This window comes from Petromyzon marinus, unplaced genomic scaffold (genome assembly GCF_048934315.1).
Source record: "Petromyzon marinus isolate PM22_M1 ecotype Great Lakes invasive population unplaced genomic scaffold, UKy_Petmar_22M1.pri1.0 PM_G_Scaffold_10, whole genome shotgun sequence".
NCBI classification, from domain to species: domain Eukaryota; kingdom Metazoa; phylum Chordata; class Hyperoartia; order Petromyzontiformes; family Petromyzontidae; genus Petromyzon; species Petromyzon marinus.
In genome coordinates, this window is record NW_027422651.1 from 393,863 (window position 1) to 413,814 (window position 19,952).

Sequence of the window (19,952 nt, forward strand, 5' to 3'; positions counted from 1 at the left end):
AGTAGACTCTATCGGCCGGGAAATCGCCGATCTCCGGCTCGAGACGGTACAAGCTGAGGGGGAGACGATGTCCGCCCTCCAACAACGCCTGCCCATCTTCCGAGAATTCACATCTGAAGGTGGCGACTGGGCGGCGTTCCAGCGTCGCTTCCTGAGCCACCAAGAGATGGTGGGCTGGTCGGACGCACAGGCGCTCCGAGCACTACCAGCCACTTTGGATGACGACGCTCTCGCCTCGCTCCTCACCATCCCCAGGCAACAAAGGGCGACGCTTCAATCGGCCCTCCGACGGATGTCTGACGTGTACGGGCCTCCATCCGACATCCGCAGCCGATTTTACGACAGGCGACGCCGCCCTAAAGAGTCTCCGTTGGCATTCCGGACCGCTCTACTGGCGATGGAAAGAACGGGTTACCCTCGCATGGACGACGAGGCCATCGATGCCATCGTTCTCCAGAAGATGCTGGAGCTGGCGCGCGAGCTGCGCATCGTCATCCAAGCGGTGGACGACGACGGTATGTGCTCGCTACGAGCCGCTCGGTGCATCCACGCACATCTGCTGCTCCACACGGAATCGACCATCGCCGCCTCGGCTTCGACGTCGGAGCCTGCCAGCAGGGACGCCGAGTTCTCCCCCGACCGGGCCTTCATGGCGACCAGGTCAACGGGCCGGCGATCGTCCGACCACGGTGGTCGCCGCAACGACCAGCAGCGGGGACTGCCTGCTCCACGCGGCGACGTGACGTGCTTCAACTGTGGCCGACGAGGCCACATCTCCTCTGACTGCCGTGCGCCTCGACGACGCCCCTCCGCATCCCGGGGCCAGGACTACAGGACGTCCACGGCATCGCGGCAAAACCAGGCAAGTCGCGACGCCTCTCACGCTCGGCCCTCATTCACACCATACACACTGCAATGCACCATAAGAAGGGCTCGCGATTCGGCGTGTGATGGGGGGTATTCTGGCGTTTGTTCGCGGCCACTCGGACCTGGGCAGTGGTCTGAGTTGGCCCATAGGGTAGTCGCGGCGACGGCAGGTTCGTCCGTGGTTGTCGGATCAATCGAGGGTGTGGAATTTCGCGTGTTGATCGATACTGGTGCGTCGGCTACGATCATTTCGGATTTGATTTACAATATACTGCCCGTACGATGCCGCCCCTTGGAACGGGTTTCTATCCCGTGTTACGCCGCTAATGGCAGTTCACTTGGCATTATTGGGCAAATTCGGGCGCAAATTTCGATTGGAGACATTAAATTGGCAGGGCCTATTTTGGTCTCTTCTTCCCTCGCCGTGCCGTGTTTGTTAGGCACTGATTTTCTCGCGAAAATGCCAATTAAGATCCTTGTAGATCAAGGCTGCATCGAACTCCCGTCGGGTCGACGGATGGCGTTCTTGCCCACACCCTCACATCCACGCATGGCTAGTGCCTCGGTGCAGGCGTTTGTCGCGAGCACAGTCCGCATTCCGCCAGGGACACAAATGCTCGTGCCCTTGCAACTTAAAAAACCGCTAGCCCCGGAGGCCTCGGCACATGGCATTTTGCTGGGGCCTTCAAACGCAGCTGCTAAGGGGTTAGATTTGGTGGCTGCACAGACCCTCGTAGCAGCCGACAGGGAGCTGTTCTTGCAGGTTTTGAATGTCGGATTGTCCACAACCGTCATTCCGCAAGGAACTGTGCTCGCTCACGCGACCCCGGTGCCGTTGGGGACCGGAGTCGCGGGACACGTGCATGACACGCCGCAGGTCCCACCTCCTTCCGAATCGGATGAGAGATGGTTGGACGCGCTCTGCACAGACACGGGTGATCTGTCTCATTCGCAGCGAATTAAATTGCGCGCTCTTCTGTGAGAATTTTCCGATGTCTTTAGTAAATCTAAATTTGATATTGGCTGCACCAAGCTGCTGCGTCACCACATTGATACTGGTGATGCTGCCCCGATTCGACAAAACCCGTTTCGGCTTAGCCCGGCGGAGAAACAGCATGTTAAATCGGCTGTGGATGACATGCTGAAGGCCGATATAATTTCTCCCTCCACTAGTCCCTGGGGTGCTCCAATAGTGCTGGTCAAAAAGCACGATGGCAGTCTCCGTTTTTGCGTTGATTTTTGGCGCCTAAATAAAATCTCGGTAGCGGACGCCTACCCTCTCCCTCGTATGGACGAGTCATTGGATGCCTTGGCAGGGGCGCACTATTTCTCCACCTTGGACCTTCTGTCGGGGTTTTGGCAACTCCCCCTCGACGAATCGTCAAAACCTAAGACTGCTTTTCGGACACCACAGGGCCTTTTCGAGTTTAATAGATTGCCCATGGGTCTCCACTCGGCCCCAGCGACGTTCCAGAGGCTCATGGAGCTGGTCCTCGCTGGGCTCCAGTGGGACTCATGTCTCATTTATCTTGACGACGTCATCGTCTTTAGCCGCACGTTCGGCGAACACATCGAACGGTTGCGTGCTGTCTTCTTGAAAATGCGAGCCGCTATCTTGAAATTCAAGCCGCAGAAGTGTCACCTTCTGCGTGAGTCTGTGCGCTATCTGGGCCACATAGTTAGCCGCTTGGGCATCTCTACCGACCCTGAAAAAACCAAATGTCTTCAACATTGGCCGACCCCTACATCTGCGGGCGAAGTTCGTAGTTTTATTGGTTTTGCGTCGTACTACCGCCGGTTTGTTGCTGGCTTCGCGACGATTGCCAAGCCGCTCCACGCGCTTACGTCAAAAGGGGTGGCGTTTCATTGGGGGGACGCAGAACAGGCTGCGTTCGACTCCTTGCGGAACGCGCTCGTGACGGCACCGTCCCTTGCGTACCCCGATTTTTCCGTGCCATTCGTGTTCGACACCGACGCTAGCAATACGGGGATTGGGGGTGTTCTGTCCCAAAAAGTTGATGGCATTGAAAGGGTTGTTGCCTATGGTAGCAGAGTCTTGTCTCTTGCTGAACAAAGATACTGTGTGACCAGACGTGAGCTGCTGGCCATTGTTTTTTTTATTCAGCAATACAGGCCGTACCTGTATGGTCAGCATTTTACCGTACGATCTGATCATTCGGCTTTACAGTATGCTCTGCGGGTTGACCAACCGTCCGGGCAGCTTTCTCGGTGGCTCGAAGTCCTTCAGGACTACAATTTCAATGGCACTTACCGTAGGGGTGCACAACACACGAATGCCGATGCGTTGTCTCGCCTTCCGCCGGCTCAAATATATGCGTGTTTTTTGGGCTCGGGCCGTTGTAAGCCGCCACTGCCTGCGCAGGTCGCGCCTCTCACAACGGTGTCAGCCGCACTTCCCACCACCTCAGCGCCGATGTTGGATCATGCAGATCCAATGGCCAGTGACGATTTGCTGGGGCTAACTTTGGCCGAATGGGGTCGGCACCAGGGCGAGGACATGTCGTTATTGACGTTGTGTCGCCACGCGAATAATGCGGTTCCAAGACAGGGCAAATTTAATTCATTTGTCATGAAGCGCGGCTTGTTGATGCATTGGGATGCTGACTCGTGTCAACATAAAATCGTCGTGCCATCCGCCTTGCGATGCAAGGCCGTATGGGCGACGCATGAGCGTTTATTGCACCTGGGTGTTCATAAGACCATTGGGTTGTTGCGGTTGCAATTTTTCTGGCCGGGCATGCTGCGCGACGTCACTGACATTTTGCTGGGATGCACCCATTGTGCGCAACGTAAACCGCCGGCTAAACCGGCATGTCCACCCCTGCAACCCATTTCGGTCTCTTGTATAAATGAGTTGGTGGCTCTCGATATTTTGGGCCCTTTTCCTACTACGCCACGGGGTAATAAGTACCTTCTGGTTGGGGTAGAGTATTTTACACGGTGGCCTATGGCCTGGGCCCTCCCCAACCAGTCGGCGGCGGCCGTTGTGGACGCCTTTGTTCAAGGCTACGTCCTGGACAAGGGCGCACCAGAACGGTTGCTGACCGATCAGGGAAGACATTTTTCGGGAGCCTTGCTGACTGATGTGTGCCGCCTGTTGGGCACTAAGAAAGTGCGCACTTCACCCTACCATCCCCAGACCGACGGCATGGTGGAGCGCCTTCATAGAACTCTCACCGCTATGTTATGCCATCAGGTCGATGAATCCCACCTCGATTGGGACTTGCAGGTTCCGGGGGTCCTCGCCGCATACCATATGGCACCTCACGCGGCGACGGGATTTTCCCCGTTCTTTCTAATGTACGGCAGGGATGCCTTTCCTCCCGCCAACGTTCGGCTGGAAATCGAACAGCCACCGCAAAAGTCAAAGCTCGTTGACCACTTGCGATTCAACCTCCGTAAGTTGGCCGAGGCACGGGAGGCCGCCATTGAAAATTCGGCTTCCCGCCAACGGGCGAATTTGCGACTGCGGGACCCTCGGTCGTACACGCATCGGTGGGCACCGGGAGACAGGGCATGGCTCCACTGCCCCCAGGTGCCGGTGTCCACGTCGGCCAAACTCCTCAGACCATGGCGAGGCCCGTTGAGGTAGTGGAAGTCCTGCATCCCCAATGTGTTAAAATTAGCTGGGGACGGCGTCGCTGGTGCGTTCACCCCTCTCGGTTAAAACCCTTCGTCACGCCACGCGTCCCTCCACAACACACACGACATGGGGGCCGAGTGTGTGACGCGTCCGACGAGCCGGATGTTGCCCCGTTGGTGCCTAACCCACAGCGCAGGCGTGTCATTCCTCCTGCAGATGACGCGGGAGTGACGGCTCCATGCAGGCCACGTTCGGCCTCAATGGACCGTGGAGCAGCAGGTGTCCCCGTGGAGATGCCTAAAGGCCCACCGGATGCTCTGGCTCATCCTCCTCCTTCCCTTGTGCCGCCGACAAAGCCTGCCATCCCCTACGATGGTCCCGCGAAACGCACGCGCGCGAAATCTCGCCGGTTGTTGTAATGTTTTTTTGGCATGACTAGTGCCTTGTACATACGTTATGTTGTTAAGGGGGGTATTCATAGGGGTTTAATTGTTCTTGTTGTTCGTGAGGCACACTCACAATTCTTCTACCGTTGGTAATTTCGGAGTTTCCCATTGTTGCAGCCGGGACGGCTGGAGCTTCCGAAGGAGGGGGTGATGTAGAGGTGTTAACTACGCGCTGTTGCGTAACCTGCGTTGCCACCAGGGCAGTGCAGCATTACCCCTGGGTACAACGGTTGGGGTCAGTCGAGGTGAAACGGATCGTGGCCAGGGTTTGGTGCGAACCAATCAGATGGTTCCACGTGGGAATGTATGATTGGTTCTACCTGGCCACGAAGGGGTATAAGACGGGTGACCCAACGGACCTCGGGGAGTTCTCTCCCTGCACGAAGATAGAAGACTGGGCTGAAGCCTAGCTAGGACCTTGGACCAGCCTTTCAGCCCTTCTAAGGGCTAAGGCTCGGCATACCCAGTGGTCAGGACCCACCGGGCCAGCGGTGGGTCAGATAGCCTCCCCTAGGTCCTAGCCGGAGGACTAGGATAGCGGTAGACGTGTGAGTCCCGCCAAGTTCGGAGGTTGTACCTCCTTAGGTATCAAGGAGGTTAGCGGTAGACGTGAGAGTCCCGCCAGGTCCGGAGGCTGTACCTCCCTAGGGTATCGGGTGAGGGGACCGAATATCCCTCTGTGTGTGTTAAGCGTTGTATAAGGAAATAATACAATAACCAGAGTGTGCCTCCCAAAGAAGTCTGCTCGTCCTTACAACACTACACTATTATCAAACAAATAAGTTGCCAAATATTACAATGATAATGTTTGTGTGCAGATAAGAACTTAGGTTCATTGTTTACTATTCCCAAACAAATAAGTTGTCTGATATTACAATAATAATGTTTGTGTGCAGATAATAACTCGTGTTCATTGTTTACTATTATGAAACAAATAAGGTCGCAGATATTACAATAATTTTCTTTGTGTGCAGAAAAATACTTTTTCATTCTTAGGTTGCTACATGTTTCCTTTTTTAGCTGTGTTTTTATGACGCTGAGACCGCGTACTGCCAGTCTGTGATGTGGCTTGCTGCCTGCTGCTAATTTAGCTTTTGCCCATTATGAGTGTATGCCAGTCTATAATCTGTTGCCTGCTTCTTTACCTCACTCAGTGTACTGCCAGCCTTTCATGTCGACTGTATCCTGCTTTTTCAGCTGCTGCCCGTATTGCCAGCTTTTTATGTTGATTGTAGCTATGCTTATGTCATTGAGTCCACGTACTGCCACTCTATAATCTAGACTGTAGCCTGCTTCTCAACTTACCTGTGCATACTGATGCTCTTTCATGTACACTTATTTCAGCTGATTTCTTCTATGCATTTCTACTGTTTCGATTGCTCACGTCACACTATTTACTGATACGTAGTACTGCGATGCCATAGCTGTGCCATCATCGGGGATTGCTGTGCACGTCGATGTGTGTGTGATTTGATGTGTGTGTTTGAGTCCATATGTGTGTGCGTGTAGGACCATGCGTGTGTCTGTCTTTTTCTAACGGACAACCCCCGATGTGTGTGTGTGTAGGTCGATGTGTTTGTGTGTGTGTGTGTGTCAGTCCAAGGGTGCGTGTCAGTCCATGTGTGTGTATCAGTCGATGTGTGTGTAGGTCGATGAGTTTGTGTGTGTAGGTCGATGTGTTTGTGTGTGTGTGTCAGTCCAATGGTGCGTGTCAGTCCATGTGTGTGTATCAGTCGCTGTGTGTGTGTGTAGGTCGATGTGTTTGTGTGTGTGTGTCAGTCCAAGGGTGCGTGTCAGTCCATGTGTGCGTGTATCAGTCGCTGTGTGTATGTTAGTTGATGTGTGTGTGTGTTAGTCAATGTGTGTGCATGGCTCCATGTCAGTGTGTAAGTCAATGTGCGTTTGTGTGTCTATGTGTGTCAGTCGATGTGTGTGTGTACGTCCATGTGTATGTGTGTGTCAGTCCATATGTCTCTATGTTTATCCACGTGTGTGTGTGTAAGTCCATACATCTACTTTAGATACACATGTGTGTGTATCTAAAGTAGATCTCTGTGTGTCCATATGTGTGTAGGGCAATGTGTGTGTCAGTCTATTTACGTGTGTGCGAGTCTATGTGTGTGTGTGTGTGTAAATCGATATGTGTGCGTGGGTCCATGTGTGTGTATATACGTCCATGTGTTTGTGTGTCTTACTCGATATGTGTGTGTGTGTAATGACATGTGTTTTTACGTCAATGTGTGTGTGAGTTCACCTTTGTCTGTGTGTGAGTCGATGTGTGTGTGTGTGAGTCGCTATATGTGTGTATGTCGATATGTGTGTGTAACTCCATGTGTGTGTATCTAAAGTGGATGTCTATGTGTGTGCAAGTTCATATGTGTGTGTAAGTCGATGTCTGTCTGTGTGAGTCTATATGTGTATGTGTGTGCGCGTGTAAGTCGATGTGTTTCTACGTGTGTGCGTCGATGTCTGTGTGTACGTTGATGTGTGTGTCTATCTTTTTCGCCCGTGCAACGCCGGGTACTTACCGCTAGTAAGTACATAGTTTAGTCCTTGTTCAGTGTCTACTCGGTGCTTCTTGGCTTGTCTCTTTTATTCATAAAAAATGGAGCATCTCTTGACACCGTCAAGCAATAGTCTGCAAGCATTGATGGGGCTCCATTGACCCCGATAGCGTTTCTCCATTATTGCAATGTCCTGGGTGAAATCGCTCGCGATGCTCGTTGCTCGCTGCTCCGCAATTCGGTGAGAAAAAATCTAGATGATGAGAGTGCAAAAAATGTATCTTTAGTGACATGGTGCAAACCAAGGCTTTTGTATGCCTTGAGGTTTTCCACCGACTCCCCTGTAGTTGCCTGCCTTGTTGTTTCCGAGAAAATGTTGCTACTAACTGGAAATCTTTCCATGCCGTCTTTTCCTTTGCCACACAGCGCACTGTCAAATGCGTCATCCCGAAAAAGTTCACGAATCTGAGGACCAACAAAGACACCTTCCTTTATCTTAGCTTCACTTTGAGAATTTTTCCACAGAGGTACTTGGAAGTTGCTTGTGTTTGGTCCATGGCTTTGACAAAGTTCTTCATCAGACCCAGCTTGTGGTCTGATGATGGGGGGTGGTGGGTGCGTCAGCAGTTCTCCTGCTGCGTTTGTCTCACCTGAAGACGGTCGCTTGGGTTGCCATTGAAACGTCACGTGATCTATTTATTTTCTACCTACTACGTGACGACTTTACCGAAAGAACCAAAGGGTATGGATTGCTGCAGTCACGAAAGCTTAAAATGAAGATTGCTGTAGTTATAAATGGGTCTATTGCATTTTTTGTTATAATTATTTCTCAAAAAGGTATTTGTACTAATAACACAAACGGTTATCATCAGGTGTGAAAAACCAACGGCAAGAAACATTTGAAAGAAGTGTCGGTAGAATATCTGAAATTTGTTTTACACAAAATGCTATTTTTGCGGGGTATATGCGTCTGCGGGCTATATGCGGGAAAATACGGTACCAACCTTAAAATTGTATGTCGAGCACTCTAAAAACAGTCTTACTGCCCTAGACTTCATGCAGACATGTGAAACCTGGTCGTGTGATCACATGAAAGTGATAATAAAATTACTCATCTTGCTATCCCACCTATTTATGAAAGCCACCGTCAAGGAAATAACTCCATGTGTGGAATGTTCTCAATTCCCCAACCCACCAGCAAAGAAACAACACGAAACAAACTGCTTTATTTTACATTGTCGTCAATGTGTATTTAATTACAACACCGTAACGTCACACACCACCAGAGCATACAAAAGTGGGGCCAACACCAAAGAGCAATAATACGACACGATCTAACCCAAAAACAACGTCTATTATGGTCAACATTGGTCACGGAAGCCTACAACTTCTGAATGTTAATGTAGATGTTTATTGTTCACGTTATTCCTCGTTATTAAAGAAGCCTACTACTACTGGAAGTTAAACAGAATTGCAGACGTTTTTTTTTATTGGTCACTGGGTGTTGGCCGTGGGAAGGAATCGAACTCGGGTGTCCGGGGGTTCGTAGCGCGGCACAGTGCTGACCGCTACTACAACTACCGCTCCCCACCGCTCGTTCAAGCAGCAGCAGCAAGGCAATGACGAGCGTATATCACTCGCACTGAGACTTAAACATCATGAAACTATGTCCTAATTGGCATATAAAAAAAACAATCAAACTGTGTTGACTATGTAGATTAGTGACTGCAAGGGTTGCGATTCGAATCTACGCATCAATTAGATTTGAAGCTCAATGATACTGGGAGGAACCTCCTGGTTACACCACCAGCCCACAGGGGATTATTGTGTCCGTCCGTCCGTCGTGCATCCAAAAATGGGAGGGGTGGGGCTGGGTGGAGAGGGGAGGGTGGGGAGGGGCTGGGTGGGGAGGGTGGGGAGGGGCTGGGTGGGGAGGGGAGGGTGGGGAGGGGCTGGGTGAGGGGTGGGAGGGGTGGGGCTGGGTGGGAGGGGTGGGGCTGGGTGGGGAGGGGCTGGTCACCCCGTGGTGCCCTTATTAAACTCAACGTGTAACCTACTCACGCCAGCTAGTGCCCGCCCTCACAGTCGGGCATATTTGCGGAATACACCACGTGGTGCCGCCGTTGACCCTAGCCATTGACCGAGCAACCCAACGTTCCTACCAGCTCCCTCCGCAAGAGAATGTGTTTGTTCATAAACCCACTGGACTATTTGGTGACCAGGTGGACGGCGGAACAATTTCATTCTAGGAATGGATTGCGTCGAGTCAAATTGCATTCTGAGTGTGTGGCGTGTGCCAAGTGCATTCATTGCATGTGCGATGAAGACTTGTCACACTTATCTTGAGATGGTTTCTTTACTGTAGAAACGCGTTCACTCAAACAGGCGGAGACCTCCACTGCAACAGCCCCGATTCTCCCACGCATCTCCCCAATTCCCGAACGGTCTCGCTTGTTCCAGAGGCTCGCTCCACCGGCAGATTCTACCGTCGTTACCTCGTTCCCATAGCCCACCAGTCGAACGACATCAACATCTTTAACAACAAAATCAACATCATCAACATCATCAAAATCAACATCATCAACAACAACATCATAAACATCAACAACAAAATCAACAACGCCACAGCCACGACTGCTCCTACTACCGCTGATACTGCGGCCGCTGCGACAGACGCCACTGCTGCCACTGCTGCCACAGCTGCCACTGCTGCCACAGCTGCCACTGCTGCCACAGCTGCCGCTGACGCTGACGCCGCTGCTGCTCGAGGAATCTTTGTGACAGGAAGTGCTCCCTGTCCCAGCCGTCATTCTTGTAGCTGGCGTGGAGCTTGCGGTGAGCCCAGAGAGCGGTGAGCAAAGCCCTCGCTGCAAATACATCCTGGCTCCATGCCGTCCTGATGCAGCACACACACACACAGATGCACAAAGGTAAAGACAAAGATCCCCCGTGTAGCCTTAACAGACTGTAGGGGCGAGTGCTGTTAGCGAGCACCTATGAAGGCCGGCACAGTACACGAGGGGGTGGGTGGCCAGCACCACGCCCGGCCGCCTTTGTCTCCCCAGTGGCGATGTCTACACACAGCACCAGGTACTCATTTGAGGCTGAGTCGACCTAGGGGAGGCCCAGGACCGGGACCGGTTCAAATAATCGTCACCGGTGTTGGCCGTGAGCGGGAATCGAGTCGCCGGGTTCGTAGCGCAGTGTAGCGCTAACCACTACACTACCGCTCCCCAGACACACACACAGACACACACACATACACACAGACACACATACAGATACACACAGACACACACATACAGACACACAGACACACACACATACACACACACATACACAGACACACATACAGATACACACACAGACACACACAGATATACACACACAGATACACACAGACACACACAGATACACACAGACACACAGACACACACAGACACACACAGACACACACGGACACACAGATACACACAGACACACAGAAACACACAGACACACACAGACAGACAGACACACACAGACACACAGATACACACAGACACACACAGACACACACAGATACACACAGACACACACAGATACACACAGACACACACTGACACACACAGATACACACAGACACATACAGATACACACAGACACACACAGATACACACAGACACACACAGACACACACAGAGATACACAGACACACACACACACACACAGACACACACACAGACACACACACACAGACACACACACACAGACACACACACAGACAACAACAACAACAACCGCCATTCGCCACTAAGTGGCGGTGACGTCACCACGACGCTTGTGCCAGGCTATGTGCACCCTGAGGCCACGTGAAGTGTCGAACGCCCGCTGGCAGGAGGTCACGGGGCAGACCCAGGTGCCACGGGTCGACTGACTGAGATGACTGGCTGATGCACCACCTGTGCCCCCTACTGTGCCAACCTGCTGTGCTTTAGCCACCCGGCGCTCCGCTCGTTGTTCTGAGCGTCGCTCCTCCGCCCTCCGTTGTTGTTGGAGGGCGACTGCCTCCAACTGCCCAGTAGCATCCTTCACGAGCCTCCTCCACAGAGGCCGATCTTGACACCGCTGGTACCAGTCATCGGCAAGTCCACTCAGCTCCACGTCCTCCTGTACCACATCACTCCATCTCTTCTCTAGCCCGTGCCGCGCCCGCTTAGCCCCCTCAATCCGGCCGAACAAAAGCTGTTTCGGCATGCGGTGGCTGGGCATGCGGGCTACATGACCCAGCCATCGCAGCCTTGCCCGCCGGAGGAGCTCACCGATGGGACCTTGCCCAGATCTTTCAAGGATTTGTGAGCTCCTCACACAATCCAGTCTGGTTAAACCCAGGATGGATCGTAGGCAGGCCAGCCTAACTGTTTCTAACCGGTGAAGATGTTCCATTAGGGGGGTCCACGTTTCGCAAGCGTAGAGAAGGGAGGGAATGACCGTGGCCGAGAAGACCTGAAGCTTAGTGCGGAGCGATAGAACAGGTAGCTTCCACACAGCGTCACGCAACCGATGAAAAGATATTGCTGCTCGACTGATTCGGAGTGAGACCTCTGCTGTTAAACTGGAGCCGGTCATGAGCACACTGCCCAGGTATGGGAAACTCATACTATTTGGTTCTATTCGGTAAAGTCCCGTAGGTAAAAAATAAATATGGGAATCTCTCTACTCTCTCCACAACTGCCCCATCACCGATTGGGAGTTGTGGGGGTGGAGTGTCCGATGGTACAAAATACCCAGGCAGGTGCTTAGTTTTGGTGGGGGTGATGGTAAGGCCCCATCTCTTAGTGGCACGCTCCAGTCTCAGCAGCCAGCATCTCCAACTCCTCCTCTGAATGAGCTGCAATTACCAAATCATCGGCATACATAACGTGGTTGAGCAATAGGGAGCCATCCCTTGACCACACCTGGGCATCGATCAGACTCCCTTATATCTGTACCAAATGGAGATTCCCCCGGTACAGCTATTGAAGGCTTCACGAACTACGTGGTCAAAATAGATGTTAAATAATGTGGGAGCCAGAGGACATCACTGTCGCACCCCGGCCACGAAGTTCTACCCGGGCCCGCTCACCATCATGAAGGTCCTTAATGACCATGAGCAGAGGGTTAGGGACTCCAAAAGCACTAAGAACAAACCAGAGCCCAGGCCTACTGATGGTATCATAGGCCTTGAGCAGGTCAAAAAAGCGGAGATGTAGAATTTCCTACACTTCTGCTGTAGCAGACCGATAGAAAATATGGCATCTTTGCAGGACCGTCCTTTCCTGAAACCGCAATGGGGCTCTGCAAGCCTCGCCTCAGCGTGCCTGGCAAGGCGATGTTGAATAATCCTTGCCAGGACCTTTCCCGGCACACTGAGGCATGAGATGCCCCTGTAGTTGTTACAGTCTGTGCGGTCCCCCTTCTTAAAGAGGGGGACCACCAGGGCATCCTTCCAATCCTGCGGAACCCGTCCAGTGGTCCAGACTGCTGTTATGATGTCATATAGGGCAGTCTGTGCACAAATGCCACCCTCCCTCAGCATTTTGCTTGGGAGATAATCTCTACCCAGTGCCTTTCCTGGTCTCAGACTCCGGATCGCCTTCAGTACTTCTTCAACAGATGGCACCTCAGCCAGCCACTCACAGGGGGTGACTTCCTCTTCCAATATATGAGGCACCGCAGCCTCAGCAGGGTTATCCCCACTTTGTCCCACGATGTTTTCCAGGTTGGGGGATTTCCCCTCCCCTAGGACCTCCCAAAAAATGCTCAGCAAATCTTCAAACCTGTTCCTGGGGGTCGGAGATTGGATCACCGTTTTTTCCCCTAATGATGGTAATAGGTGTGACGCTGCAGGTTACTTTTTTGATGGAGTTAAATATAGATTTGTGATCACGGGCCACTGAGGCAGACTCCATCTCCTCAGCACCCCGCGACCACCACCCATCCTTGCAGCACCTCACGGCTCTCCGAACCTCCGAGCGAAGGCTGCGGTAAGCCTCCTCATTCTCTGACGTTGTTGTTGGAGGGCGACTGCCTCCAACTGCCCAGTAGCGTCCTTCACGAGCCTCCTCCACAGAGGCCGATTTTTACACCGCTGGTACCAGTCATCGGGAAGTCGACTCAGCTCCACATCCTCTTGTACCACGTCACTCCATCTCTTCTCTAGCCCGTGCCGCGCACAGACAAAGATACCCCGTATAGCCTTAACAGACTGTAGGAGCAAGTGCTGTTAGCGAGCGCCTTTAAAGGCCAGCACGGCACATGAGGGGGTGGGTGGCCAGCACCATGCCCGGCCGCCTTTGTCTCCCTAGCGGCGATGTTTACACATCGCTCCAGGTACTCATTTGAGGCTGAGTCGACCTACACACACAGACACATATCCTTGTGCGCCCCACCCATGGTCTCACCTGGTCGTCGTCCTCACGGTCAGTGAGCAGCGTGAGGAGTGAGCGCGGCGTCCCAGCCGCCCTCACCACCGCCACCGCCCACTCCTCGGGTTGCTCGCAACCACCACCGCCACCACCGCCACCACCACCACCAACACCACCACCACCGCCACCACCACCAACACCACCCCCACCACCACCATCACCACTGCCACCACGGCCACCACCCCCACCAACACCACCACCACCACCACCGCCACGACCGCCACCACCACCACCAACACCACCACCACCGCCACCACCACCAACACCACCACCCCCACCACCACCAACACCACCACCGCCACCAACACCACCACCGACAACACCACCACCACCAACACCACCGCCACCAACACCACCACCAACAACACCACCACCACCAACACCACCACCGCCACCACCCCCACCAACACCACCAACACCACCGCCACCACCGCCACCAACACCACCACCCCCACCACCACCAACACCACAGCCAGCGGCGGTGGTGTTGGTGGTGGTGCAGCAGCAGCAGCGTCTGAGAGCGCCCAGGAAGCCGCGCCACCAGCGGCACAGCGGGGAGCCAAGCGGCAGTGCGGCAGCAGCAGCAGGGACAGCAGCAGGAGCAGCAGCAGGGACAGCAGCGGCAGCGGCAGCAGCAGCAGCAGCAGCAGGGACAGCAGGGACAGCAGCAACAGGGACAGCAACAGCAGGGACAGCGGGGGCAGCAGGGGCAGCAGCAGGGGCAGCAGCAGCAGGGACAGCAGGGACAGCAGGGGCAGCAGCAGCAGGGACAGCAGGGGCAGCAGCAGCAGGGACAGCATCAGGGACAGGGTGCGGAGCGTGAGACAGGAAGGCCGCGTTGGCCATGGTGGTGACAAAGTCCCTCGTCCTGGGGGGGAGGGAGGGGGAGTGGGGGAGTGGTGAGTGTACTTGTGGTGAGTAGTGGTGCGTGTACTAGTGGTGAGTGTACTAGTGGTGAGTGGTGAGTGTACTAGTGGTGAGTGTACTAGTGGTGAGTAGTGGTGAGTAGTGGTGAGTAGTGGTGAGTGTACTAGTGGTGAGTGTACTAGTGGTGACTGGTGGTGAGTGGTGAGTAGTGGTGAGTGTACTAGTGGTGAGTGGTGAGTAGTGGTGAGTGTACTAGTGGTGAGTAGTGGTGAGTGTACTAGTGGTGAGTGGTGAGTGTACTAGTGGTGAGTAGTGGTGAGTGTACTAGGGGTGAGTAGTGGTGAGTGGTGAGTAGTGGTGAGTGTACTAGTGGTGAGTGTACTAGTGGTGAGTAGTGGTGAGTGTACTAGTGGTGAGTAGTGGTGAGTGTACTAGTGATGAGTAGTGGTGAGTGTACTAGTGGTGAGTAGTGGTGAGCGCTGAGTGTAAACTCACCAGGCGATGCTGAACCCCCCGGACCCGGATCCAACTCCACATGACGAACCGGTTCCAAACACAAGTCGACAAGGAATTGATTCAGACTCTAAGTCGATTCCTCATGCAATTCAATGAGCAATCGATTTCTAATACAACTCTACAATCCGATTCCCCATGCAAGTCAATGGGAGTCGATTCTTAATGCGATTAAAAAGGAGTCGAATCCTCACGAAACAATGTTGAGAATCAATTTGTACGGTGGAGTCACGGAGGTAAAATAAAATAAAACAAAATAAAAGAAAACAATTAAATCACGACGTTTCGGAGGCAACACAAGTCTCCTTCTTCAGGTGGAACAGACACACCGGAACATCTGTGTCAAGTGGACAGCTCAGTGACACAGAATTAGTAAAGTTGGACTACATGTTTATTTCTCGAAAGCATTTTGGCTGTAGACCAGTGTAACAAGTCAAAAATTTAACTGGAGGCTTTATTTCTTCCAGCAGAAGACACATGATATGGTAGCTGCAGTAAGCCACCCACCGCCGACACACACACACCCACGTGTATTTGTGGATGCACTAAGCCGACACACACACACACCTGTACTTGTGGTTGCACTAAGTCCGACACACACACACACACCTGTACTGGTGGATGCACTAAGTCCAACACACACACACACCGACCCACCTGTACTTGTGGATGCACTAAGTCCGACACACACACACACCTGTACTTGTGGATGCACTAAGTCCGACACACACACACACCTGTACTTGTGGATGCACTAAGTCCGACACACACACACACACCGACCCCCCTGTACTGGTGGATGCACTAAGTCCGACACACACACACACCGATCCACCTGTACTTGTGGATACACTAAGTCCGACACACACACACACCTGTACTTGTGGATGCACTAAGTCTGACACACACACCGACCCACCTGTACTTGTGGATACACTAAGTCTGACACACACACACCTGTACTTGTGGATGCACTAAGTCCGACACACACACACACACACCTGTACTTGTGGATGCACTAAGTCCGACACACACACACCCACCTGTACTTGTGGATGCACTAAGTCCGACACACTCACACACCGACCCACCTGTACTTGTGGATGCTAAGTCCGACACACACACACCTGTACTGGTGGATGCAGTAAGTCCGACACACACCTGTACTTGTGGATGCACTAAGTCCGACACACACACACACCGACCCCCCTGTACTGGTGGATGCACTAAGTCCGACACACACACACACCGACCCACCTGTACTTGTGGATACACTAAGTCTGACACACACACACACACACCTGTACTTGTGGATGCACTAAGTCCGACACACACACACACACACACCTGTACTGGTGGATGCACTAAGTCCGACACACACACACCGACCCACCTGTACTTGTGAATGCACTAAGTCCGACACACACACCTGTACTTGTGGATGCACTAAGTCCGACACACACACACACACCTGTACTTGTGGATGCACTAAGTCCGACACACACACACACCTGTACTTGTGGATGCACTAAGTCCGACACACACACACACCTGTACTTGTGGATGCACTAAGTCCGACACACACACACACCTGTACTTGTGGATGCACTAAGTCCGACACACTCAAACACCGACCCACCTGTACTGGTGGATACACTAAGTCCGACACACACACACACCTGTACTTGTGGATGCACTTAGTCCAACACACACACACCCACCTGTACTTGTGGATGCGTTAAGTCCGACACACACACACACCGACCCACCTGTACTGGTGGATGTCCTCGAAGGACTTGGAGTTGTTGATGACGAAGACGCAGAGGAAGCGCTGGCGGTCGGAGACTGAAATGGTGGCGGCTGAGGAGCTTGTTCACTAGCTCACTCCTTGTTTAAAAAATGTTGCTTTGAAGGTCTCGCTCTCAAAATAACGCTCCCAAATAATCAACAGATATTGGTAGTGTGCTGCTATCGACCGCCTAGTGGGAAGGATGTTGAAGCTGCGTCTGCACTGAGAGAGCTTTTTGGGCGCCTCCCTAAAGGTGAAATAGTTTTAGTGGGTGATCTAAATTGGAATTGGCTAAACCCGCCGGCCGTGGCCACACATTTTGCAGATGAATTTAATCTGTTTCAATTAATAAATGTCCCCACAAGACCCAACCTAAAATATTCGGGACAGTCAACTCTGCTTGACGTCCTATTGACATATGCCCCTCACAATTTCACACTGACTGGTGTTCTGGGTAATAACCTTAGTGATCACTCCTTCATTTTTGGAGTGAGATCATCAGCCAGACCCAAAGCCCCCCTAAATTGGTTGAGAAGCACTCTATGATCACTTCAGCACTCAGGCATTTGCTAATAATGTGCTTCACTCGGATATTGACAAGGTCTGTGATATCCCCAACCTGATTACGGCTTGGGAGACTTTCAGGTACACGTTTCTCCAAATTCTTAACAAACATGCTCCGTTGGTTAGATTTAAAACTAAATGCAACCGCCCACCATGGTTTGATCATTTGATTACAAAGCTAATGAAAACTAGGGACAAGGCTTGGGCATGTGCTGAGAAAAGTAATTTGGTCAATGACTGGCTAGAATACAGGATTTTAAGGAATAGATGCGTCAAAAAAATACGGCATGCAAAAAATGCCTACTTTTCCTCCACTCTCCTGGAATCACATGGAAATGCCAGGATTTTCTTGAAAACAAATATATCGAAAAGGCATCCAAAACAGACAATCTGCCCGTTGAGCTTAACCGAAATGGGGAATATTTTTCAGATCCCCAAAAAATAGTTGACAATTTTAACCTTCATTTTTCTGAAGCTGGTAATCTTTTTTTATAATGTATTGGGAGTCACCTCTGCTCATGCAAATTCCTACACCCCTGTCCAAACATTAAACGAATTTAGTTTCCAGACAATCCACGAAAGTAATGTTCTGAAACAACTGTCTTACCTCAAAGGGTCTTCCTCTTCCGGAGCAGATAGTACTCCCGTCTTTGCTCTACTAACTGTTGGTCACCTAATATACAAACCTATAGCCCATATTTTCAACCTGTCCATCAAAGAAGCATCAGTTCCTCTAGAATGGAAACATTCCTATGTCCGTCCACTTCACAAAGGGGGCCCTAAAGATGATCCAAATAACTACTGACCTATCTCAATTTTGTCCCCGTTGATGAAAATTTTTGAAAAATTATTGACCTACCAAATTAGCAGTTTCCTGTCCACCAACAATCTACTACATCTAAAACAATCTGGGTTCGGAAAAAAATACAGCACCACATCTGCTGCATTAGACTCTCTGAATCACATTTACAGTAGCCTTGATAATAAGCAGTACTGTACCTGTCTTTTTCTAGACCTGTCCAAAGCTTTTGATACAGTAGACCACAACACCCTGCTTAGTAAATTAAGTTGCCTCGGTTTTTCCGAAAACACAGTAAAATGGTTACAAAATTACCTCTTTTCTCGCACCCAAACTGTATTCACAGATGGTTGGAGGTCAAACAGTGTTAAGATAACAAAAGGGGTTCCACAGGGTTCCATCCTCAGCCCCCTTTTCTTCTCTCTTTATGTCAATGACTTGGGCACTGACCTGGATCATTCCAGGGTAAATTTTTTTGCAGATGACACAATACTGATTACTGCTGGCCGCTCTCCGGATGACGTGATTGCTAAGCTACAGGGTGATTTCAACAAACTACAACATCAGCTAGTTGCTCTTAAACTAGTCCTGAATACCTACAAAACCAAGGTGCTATGCTTCTCACCAGGACTAAAGCAGGAAGTCATGTTTCCCCAATTACATTCCTTAAATAATTATAAAATAGAGCAAGTCAAGATCTATTAGTATCTTGGGGTCATCCTGGATTCAAAACTGCATTTTGAAGATCACATTGATTATATTGGTAAAAAGACAAAAATAAAAATTGGTTTTCTGTATCGACACAAGCACTGCTTCCCCCCAATGTTCCGTTTGGAATTGATAAAAGCTACCATACTGCCTCTACTTGACTACTGTGACATCGTGTATAAATCAGCCCCAAGTACTGTACTGAAGAAGCTTGATTCCATCTATCACTCGGCCTTAAAATTTACATTGAACTGCACATATAGGACTCACCACTGTGATCTCTACATTGGGTCAAACTTAACGTCTCTTAATGTTCGACGGCTTGTGCACCAGATCTTATTTATTCACGATGTACTTACCAAAAAATCCACAGACTACCTGCTGGATCTCCACTCTATTTCAAATAACAAATTTGACCTCAGGTCTTCGCTCATTTACCAGCTTCACATTCCCTATTGCCGTAGGAAGGGCCTTTGCTATTGATGCCCCCAGAGTCTGGAATGCTATTGCCAATAAACTGCAACTTGAATCGCTACCAATGAGATCTTCTCTCAAAACTGCTCTCGAGGAGTTGTACACCCCTATCTGCCACTGCTATTCATTGGCGTAACATAAAATAAAATGTTTCGCTCCGGATGACGCTGCAAAGTATTATCTGTATTTTGATTTAGCGTGCTGATCTTAAAGGTACATTGAGTAATTTGATACTCAGACCGATGCTTCTGTTGTTGTGGAGTAACTCATGCAGCCAACTATGGCTCTAGGATTTGGTGTTACATGTTATTTATGTAGTTAATTGTAAAATTCGGTCACAGTCCCTGTGATCACTGTTACGCTGCAATTAT

The 19,952-nt window shown here is 51.2% G+C and overlaps 1 long non-coding RNA gene across 1 annotated transcript; it reads right to left on the reverse strand.

The window, feature by feature from the left end:
- Positions 1–8,645: 8,645 nt before the first annotated feature.
- LOC142908636 (uncharacterized) lies at positions 8,646–13,988 on the reverse strand. Its single transcript, XR_012931888.1, has 2 exons — positions 13,844–13,988; positions 8,646–10,317 (listed from the first exon to the last, which is right to left on the reverse strand). It is a non-coding gene; the product is annotated as an uncharacterized LOC142908636 (long non-coding RNA).
- Positions 13,989–19,952: the final 5,964 nt, after the last annotated feature.